This window comes from Podarcis vaucheri (assembly GCF_965113315.1).
Source record: "Podarcis vaucheri genome assembly, chromosome: Z".
NCBI lineage: Eukaryota > Metazoa > Chordata > Lepidosauria > Squamata > Lacertidae > Podarcis > Podarcis vaucheri.
This window is the reverse complement of record NC_138758.1, coordinates 14336551-14346005: the sequence shown is the minus strand read 5'-3', so window position 1 is coordinate 14346005 and position 9455 is coordinate 14336551. Positions and strand designations below refer to the sequence as shown.

General features: G+C 42.1%; 1 long non-coding RNA gene across 1 annotated transcript; it reads left to right on the top strand.

The window, feature by feature from the left end:
* Nucleotides 1-1464: 1464 nt before the first annotated feature.
* On the top strand, nucleotides 1465-5929 carry LOC309523847. Its single transcript, XR_014215668.1, has 2 exons — nucleotides 1465-1570; nucleotides 5634-5929. It is a non-coding gene; the product is annotated as an uncharacterized lncRNA (long non-coding RNA).
* Nucleotides 5930-9455: the final 3526 nt, after the last annotated feature.

Here is a 9455-nt window from a genome sequence, read left to right as displayed (position 1 = left end):
AAAGTATTGCAAGCCCCTGCTGAAATCCCCTCTGCCACACAGCTATTAAAAGTGTCAGAGCTCTGCCTTCTTTTACATCAGGCCACCCTCATCTGAACACTTGAGAGAGGTATCAGTGATATTATGGGTATTAGCTTCCCATCTGAAGAGCTGGTAAAATGCCTCCCCCCCCCCCAATTTATCTATTTCTGGAGGGGTGGAATGTACATTTGCATTAAACAGGATGACCCTTGTCTTCTACCATTAGGCAGAATGAGACAGCTGCCCTGGGTGGCAGATGCTGATGGGCAGGCGGCGACAGCGAGGTGCTGAAGGACAAATCTGTGTGGGCCATGTGGTCTGCTCTGTGCCTACTTAAGCTATCCTGCTTCTCTCACTTTCAATGGAGAAGTATGGTTTACTGTCAGTGATGAAATAGGATTCATCTTCCAGTCCAGTTGGCATCTGTATGTGGAATAAGGGGAGAGGCCTTTGCTTCAGGTACCAAACTGTATTGAGCCAGCTCTAGCCTTATTACTTCTCGTGCTATTCATGTTGAAGGTGGTGGCAGAAGGAACAGCTGCAATGCACTCCTCCAAGTGAGTACTGTAGTTGGAGCAGGTTGCAGTGGGGCAAGGGCAAGCAAAGTGTGTGAGAGAGAGGGAGAGGGGAAGAGGGAGAGGGAGAAGGTGAGGGAGAGGGAGAGGGAGAGGGAGAGAGAGACAGAGAGAGAGAGATTCAATGTTTGTAACTAGTTTGGCCCTCTAGGCAATATAGCTGCTGACCAAGGTTTGAGGGTCACATTGCAGACAGTTCAGACTTCCAGATATGCAAAAGACCAAATCGAAAGTTTGGGCTTAGATGCTCAGTCTCCCAGCCATTCACATTCAGCAGACTGGCAATTTATAAATATTTAAGGTGCACATTTTTAGGCTAGTTGAACTTCATGGCTACACATTTACAGCCTGTGAAAAATCAATATCTTAACATTTGCATTTCAAATGTGTGAGATCTGAGAATTACTGGGCTGGCACCCCTGACCTTTACGTTGGGCCAGGAAAGTAGCTAAGCATGTTTAGGCCTATCTTAGGACGGTGGTGGTGATTTGTGTGTAAAACTTGCATTGAAAGTAGCAAAGGCTTCTTTTCTAACCTTCCCCATTCCTCTAAAATCTGACACAAACCATTATGAACCCATGAATCTGCCTTCATGTAGGAATGGGAAAGCTGTGGCTTTCTATATGTTCTTGAACTAGAACTCCCAAGAGCCCCCACTTTGACCATACTCCCTAAGGCTGATGGGAGTTGGAGTCCAATAACAGGTGGAGTGTCAAAGGTTCTCCACCCATGATCTAGAACACTGTCTACTGTGACAGAGTCCTGTGTCTGCTTTCTCTCCAGGGTCTCAAGCACACGTCCTACTTCTTGAACTGGACATTCAAATTATTGGGCCATGAAAAGCATATGCCTTATGAGTGAGCTGCAGGGATTAATTTTCATTGTGTTATCAAATGCTTCATTATGGCATTTGAAGGTGTTTCTAGTCGCTTTCTCCAAAATGACTTCTGAGTGGTGGCTTCTGAAGTCGATGCGTAAGTCAGCTGTCAGTAATGGCTTTCTTTTTCTTTTCTTTTTCAGTATCAGAGTGTATTTAATCTCACAATGGAGCTGGTTATACTTGCACAGTAGCTGTAATTCAAGTGCATTAAGAAGCATTTATTCTGTGTATAAGCAATTACGTTGGGATGGAAGGAATGCTAATAGATTCTAGTGAGCATGTGAAGCTAGCTTTGGAAAGAATGGGGCTCCTGTAATAGGGTATGTTGAATTTTTGGCATTACCTGAATTTTTCAGAAGGTAAAATTAAAATTCTTTGGTTTTCAGAAAGCAGATAAGTGCCTCTTCATCAAATGTGGGCTTACCAAACTAAATGTTATCCAATCATGAAAAATAATAGCAGATTTGAATTCCTCATTTCCAAAAACATATTTTTAAGACCCCTTACTGAAGAAATTTGCAAAAAAAGAAAAGAAAAAAGGTTTTGTCGCCTAAAATGACCCTCCTACTCATGTAGGTTTAATAACTGTGTAGAAGAGGACATTTCAATAGGTATAACTTAACAACCTGCTGAAATCCTCTCAAATAGGCAAAGCTACTGAAGGTGCAAATGTAGGAGATCTGTTCACTTCTGCATCTGGGGATCTCTCATGAAGCTGCCTTGGTGTCACAATCTTCCCTAACCAGGACCCTGAGGAGACTTCCTTTCTCTTTGAAGAAAAGATGAGGGCCTGTTGCCCATAAAACTGTGGACAACAAAGAACCTGCTGTAGCCCTAAAACAACCCAAGGTACCTAGACTTACTCTTATCTTGCCTGTGGTCATCCCTCCACCTAAATCCCAAACTTTTCCTCACTTGCTGATTCTCCCACCTAATCACCTCTATCTCAAGAATGGAGGCCACAGTGGAGCCTATGGAAGGCCGAGAACTGGCATAAGAATGTTTATTTCTTTTCTAGGATGTTTTATGGGCAGGAGTCTCCTTGGGAGGAAGGATCTCCTCAGGAGGAGGGAGAAGCCCAGAGACAATCAATCTGTGAACAATGACCTAGGGGATTATTTATTAAATTTGTATACCACTCTTCATCAGTACCAGATCTTAGGATGGTTCACAACATAAGAATACAAGATGAAAAATACAAAATACATAATAAACACAAGAACAACAAAAACAAATAATGCTTCCCCTCAAGCCTGGGGATTCAGATCAACTGAGATTCAAGGGTTTCACAGATCATGAGAGGGTCCCCCCCCAGTTGTGGGTCCCCAAATGTGGACCTCCCTCCCCAGAGTAACTGTCTCTTTTCAGCTCTCATCAGTTGCTGAAGATAGTTGTCTTTACCCAGGCCTTTGAGAGCTACAAAACTGATTTTGATATTCTTGAAATGCATTTTCTGGGGTGATATTTATGGGTGGGATTGCTGTTTAGTGCTGCTTTAATTGCTTAGTGTTTTATATACTGTAATCCACCCTGGGACATTCTAATGAAGGGTGGGTAAGAAATATAATAGGAAGTAAAAACATTACATGCTACAGATTTTGTAAACATTTTATTATTGATTCTCTATAGTTTTATAATGTATTGTGACCTGCCCTGAGATCATTCTGACAATGAAGGGCAATGTATAAATTCTGAAATAAATTGAATAAACAAATACAAAGGGATCCATGCATCCTTAAAGAGTTATTCTTCATCAGCTCCATTTCAGTCTCCTGTTCAACAAAGCTGTAACAATTTGGTCCTCAATAAACTGCCATCTTCTACGGCAAGAGATTTATGGACATATGTATATATTTTTTGGCAAAATGAATATATAAATATTCATTTAATTAAAATGAATGAGGTAAAACTGATTCACAAAACAGTTCCTTGTAATGAAATTTCAGGCTGTGTAGTGCAGTTTGATTGATGACTTACGGCCAGAAAAGTAGTAATTTAATCCACCTTTCTTTTCATTAATTCATTATATCCATGAGATTCATTAGTGGGCCCATTAAATGAAGTACCAAAAAAGAAAGAAAGGAAAAACAACCATCAGCTGAAGTATTTTAACCTGTTCTTCTTAGGAAAATGGCAAATAAGGAATGTTTATTGCTCAATACTGAAATGGTAGGGCAAGGGATCTTAGTCACCTGCAGATATTCAAAAGAACATATGAGGGCTCAAACTAGATAGGGTGCATGCAAGCACATGTGTAAGCCCCACCCTCAGTGTCCCCCTGTATACCAGCCCTGCCCTTTCTTCCCCTGTCCTTTGCATTTTGAGTGTGAAAGAAAATTACAGTTGTACCTTGGAAGTCGAACAAAATCCATTCCAGAAGTCCGTTCATCTTCCAAAACATTCAAAAACCAATTTGCAGCTTCTGATTGGCTGCAGGAAGCTCTTGCAGCCAATCAGAAGCTGTGGAAGCCCCATCAGATGTTCGGGTTCCAAAAGAAAGAACGTTTGCAAACCGGAACAATCACTTCCAAGTATGCAGCATTCGTGAGCCAAAACGTCTGAGTTCCAGAGTGTTCAGGATCCAACTGTATTACCATGTTCAAATTAATCTTCCATCAGATCTCCATGCTCACAGGTCAAGACAGGGGGGAACAGAGCCAATGTAGGTTTTCTCACATCCCTTACATACTTGTATGACCTTCCGAATGTTTTAAGAACGTTCTTATTGGTACAACATTGTAGAAACCATAGAACAGATTTTTACTATTTGGGGCACCCAATTTACCAAATATGCTCAAGTGTCTGTGGGCAAATATTAAATACTGAAATGAAATATCATTGGGTGCCTAATATAGATATTCATTCCACACTGACACCATGCATTTAAAGCACTATTGTACCACTGAAAGAGTCATGGCTTCCCCAAAAGTATTGTGGAAACTGTAGCTTGTTAAGGGTGCTGCGTGTAATTAGGAGCCCCACAATTTCTCTCACATTTTCTGGAGTGGTTTAACTATCCAGGGCAGCTGTCTACCAACTCCACCTGGTACGCAGGCTGAGACCCTACCTGCCCGCAGACTGTCTCACCAGAGTGGTGCATGCTCTAGTTATCTCCCGCTTGGACTACTGCAATGCACTCTACGTGGGGCTACCTTTGAAAGTGATTTGGAAACTACAACTAATCCAGAATGCGGCAGCTAGACTGGTGACTGGGGGCGGCCACCGAGACCACATAACACCGTTCTTGAAAGACCTACATTGGCTCCCAGTACGTTTCCGAGCACAATTCAAAGTGCTGGTGTTGACCTTTAAAGCCCTAAACAGCCTCGGCCCAGTATACCTGAAGCAGCGTCTCCACCCCCATCGTTCTGCCCAGACGCTGAGGTCCAGCGCCAAGGGCGTTCTGGCAGTTCCCTCATTGTGAGAAACAAAGCTACAGGGAACCAGGCAGAGGGCCTTCTCGGTAGTGGCGCCCGCCCTGTGGAATGCCCTCCCATCAGATGTCAAAGCGATAAACAACTACCTGACATTCAGAAGACATCTTCAGGGAAGTTTTTAATGTGTGATATTTTAGTGTATTTTTGGTTTCTATGGAAGCCGCCCAGAGCCAGATGGGCGGGGTACAAATAATAAATTATTATTATTATTATTATTATTATTATTATTATTATTATTATCTTCCAACAGGTTGAGTTTGGCTCCAACCCCAAAGGTGAACTCCTGCATTGTCTCCTGAGACAGACAGGTGGCAACAAGTATAATTATTTGTTTTTTGTTTTCAAATTTTATTTGATTTTACTGACTTTATTTTTATTCTTCCCACCTTCATTTTCTCTGTTAAGTTCGCAAGCAATGACAAAAACAGCAACAGCAACAATTCTTTTTAAAAAATATCTGGAGGGTACTAAGGGGTGTAATCTAGGGTGTGTACAATGCAAAAATGTAATGAAGAGTTTGTTTTAGAACAATTTTACTTTAGTTCTGGTCATAAATTGTGAAGTGTGTGAAATAGCAAAACTGGTTTAATGTTCCAGGGGGTGGGGGTCTGTATCTGCCTAAGGTAGTAGCTTGTTTCTCTCAAATACCCTTTGCATTATTTTATCAACTTCCAATCACAGTTGGGTGAGATTGCAACTTCTTGTGTCTCTGCATGGCAGGTCAGATGAATGGTTCCCTCTGAAGCCCCTGACAATGAAACAAACAGGAATACATTGCAGTTGGAATGGCAAGGCCCCAGGAGTCAGAGTGTCATTGCTGTGACGGCCTCCAATGGCTGGAGACTTGGGAACTCTGGCTCTTTCTTGAACTGGGGTCACTTGACTGGCATGTCTGCCGGTCTCCTGGGTGGCCCTGAGCTGGCTTTCTGAAGCAGGATGAAAGTGTCAGCAGAATTTTTTAAAAGCACCCTGAATCACATTTCAAAGAAAGGAGGGTAGAACATATCTTGCATGAATGTGCTTTCTGTTTAATATTTCTGCAGTGATGACTTTGGGAGGATCTTTGTTTCCAGCAGGTAGGTGGTATTAAATGGCATAAGCACCACGTGCCAAAGGAGGTATGAGCTCCCAGATGCTTCCTGCTCTTGGTTGTGACTTAAGCAAATCTGTGGCCAATTACTACATTAATGAAGAGTCATAGTTCAGTGGTATGGCAACTGCTTTGCGTACAGAAGATCTCAGGTTCATTCCTCAGCTTTCCCAGGTAAGGCTGGTATCAGTCAATGTTGACAATACTGAGTTGGGCCAAAGCTCTGACCTAGGTTCCTATATGAGCCTTTCCCAACACTTCATTTTACAAGGCATGCACCTTAGAAGCCATACACTGCACAAAATGGAATCAAATAACTTAAAGTAAATTGTAATTAATTCACACTCCCACGTTGATTTAATGATGCTTTTCCAGCTGCTTTGCAACAATCATAATGAACTGAAATAAACTGCCATGAATTTAATTGAAAATAAAATGAATTTATAATTAGGCAATCCATGTCACACCCACAGCGACATTTACATGAATGGAGTTGCTCATCAAGATTTAATATCGCCCTTTAAGGTAGCGTTTATAATGTTGATCTGATGTTGGATGAGCGTTTCAAGCTGTCAGGGCAAAGGGAGCAGTGAAGGGTTATGTGGGAGGAACATTGTTTCTGATTTGCCTCAAAGGGGTTGTGATGATCCTCAAATATTCCACAAGTGCTGTGGAAGTGCTCTGGTGGAGATTCCCAAGTGTTCTGGAAATGCCCCAGTGAAGATTCCCAAGCACTCACAAAGACAGAAGTGGCAGTTTTCCCAAGACTCAGCAGAATCCGTGTCTTTTAAAAAAACCTTTAGTGATGCTGCCACTGCTGCTGTACCTCCACTGCGTCTGATACCACTGCTATCACTGGTAGCAACAACACCAGCCATACCACTCCTTACAATACCATTACTGTGAGCCCGCTATCACACCCAATAACCCTCTATGGGTTTGTGTGTGTGTGTGTTTAGTGTTAATGCCTCCACAGTTGCCACTGCCACAAAGTTCTGTATGTGGCTGCTGGGCCAAAAAAATAATGATTGGTTGGAAAATTCTGACTCATGGGTCAGCAGTTCCCAGTCTCTGGTGTAAGGTGCAGGTATTGGGAAAGTCTTCCTTCGCAATTACATGAGGTTAACAAAAGATGAGTGTTTATTTGCAGAACGATGAAAACAAATTTTCAGTAAATTGAAGTCTGAGCTGAACACAATTAGAGCCAGAAATCAGTAAAACCAGTTTGCACCCAATTAATCTCCTCTACCGTCTCCCTCTTCTGGCAACTGGTCATCATCCTGACTGTCATTTTTGCTTACTTTAACATTCCATGCTTTATGTAGCCTCACCACACACCTGCTCCATACTGAAACCCCCCAAATGGTCCATGAGAGTACATGGTTCATTCCTTCTGTAAAGGCTAGTTGCAATAAGCAAGACCTTGTTCCATGTGCAGATATAACAGCCATCACATTGCCCATCACCTGCTTCATAAAAGTCACCTAACATTGACTGAGGCTTCTGTAAGGTTGATAAATGGCGGTGGGTGGTGGTGGATGAAGTTTTGGCCCCTCTCTGCCAGCCTCTACTGGCAAACTGGAGCATCAGTGATGGCAGAGGCTTCATCACATCCCAAGATGTGAGAAATTACTATTAGCAGTCATCTTGTTTGGCAGCAGCAGGCTTGGGGGTTCCAAGACAGGGCATTCTGGGAGAGAGGCAGAGATGGAGCTAGACCTGCAGGGCTTCAGGTAAATATGATTCTGCTACTCTGATCATCTCCACCCCTTATTAGGATTGTTCAGCCCATCTAAATCACCAGCCTTGCAAAATACGAAAATCAATCATCTCTATGTGGGTTTGTATCAACCCTGCATACCACCTCTCTGCCTGCTCAGATGGAATGTTTGAGTCTGGATTGACTTCTTTTTCTTAGTTGTTGGTGTTTATTTGTTTAATAAAATTATATAAAAACCTTTGAGAAAATAAATCAGTGCATCAAGCAATTTTGCTGGAATTTACAGGAGATTCCCAAAGCATGATTGGCTGCTTCAAGATGAAATGTGTTTCCAGTATCCCATAGGTGGAAATCTGTCAACAGCTATTTACATCCTGAAACATTTCTAATATGATCTTCATACTATTTATGCTTCACATCAAGTGCCTAAGTAATTGGAACAGTCTGCAATAAAGCAATTGTCAGTTTGCTTTTTCCTCTTCCCACCTCAAAAGTGCAGACCCAACAAATGATAATGCAAGAATAGAAAAGACTGTGGATTAAATTACTTGCTTATATAAATAGTTAAAGTTAAAGCTCTTCCGAAACAACTCCTGCCTTTTACTTTGGGATTTTTGAATAGGCGAGTGTAGTTGGGTTTTTTTTTGTTTGTTTGGTTTTTTGTGTTTTTTTTTTTTGCTTTAAAAAGAATAACTCCCTTTCTTTTGAAATATTTAGCTACCAACACTTGGTTGTCTAGATCTGTCAATCCCTAGTCTCAACTGCCAATCTGATTAATATCTGTATATGGAATATGGGGCACCATATTTCCCTTCACCTCAGACAACCAAATGTCTTCTACCAATATTGCCTGAGGCTAAGATTAAAATCCTCTTGTTTTCCTGGGAGCAAGACCATTTGAACTTAATAGGATGTACTCCTGAGCTAACACAAAAGAATCTGGATGAATGTTGTTTGCAGAATTGGCTCTTTTCTTTTTCTTCTTTACTTCTTTATCTTAATTGGTACCTATCTGTTTCATGAGTTGTTGCTGTTGTTTTAAAAGTACCACTCCCAAGCAACCCATCACAGATTAATTTATCTCCCATCCCTTTACTATTGCTCTATATTTGCAAAACCCTGTGAGCAGCATTCAAAACATCTTAAAATCACCTTAATTAAATATTTCACAGCAATACAGAAAAATCACTCTAGAAGTGCTGCTTTTATGTTGCATTACTGCTGAATGTTAACAACAATATATAAGCTTGATAGGGTTTCACAAGTTGCACTGAAGCACCTGCAGAATACTGTGGGAGTTGCCTGCAGGTATGGATGGTGCCAAGGGAAAGAAGAGGGTTGCACAGAAAGGACAAAACACACCCCCGGGGTTGGCAGATACCTTTGTGCCACTTGTTACATTTTTGAAACAGAAATAAGATGATATTTTACCATCAACGCTCCTGTCCTAAATATATTTTACTGTATCTTAAATACGATATGTTTAATTTAATGGAGTTAGCTAGCAAATGTTGATTAGGACATATTGACTGACCAGTGGCGTAGCGTGGGGGGTGCCAGGGGTGCCGGCCGCACCGGGCGCAACATTTGGGGGGGTGCGCTCGCTGCCTCCGGAGTCGCCGAAGAGCCTCGGGCGCAGGCTGTAGCGGAGCCGCATGTCTCGCGGAACCGACGAGCTGTGCGCGCGTCCGGGCTGAAGGCGCCCGGCAGGCAGCGGCTCTCAGCGCTCGCC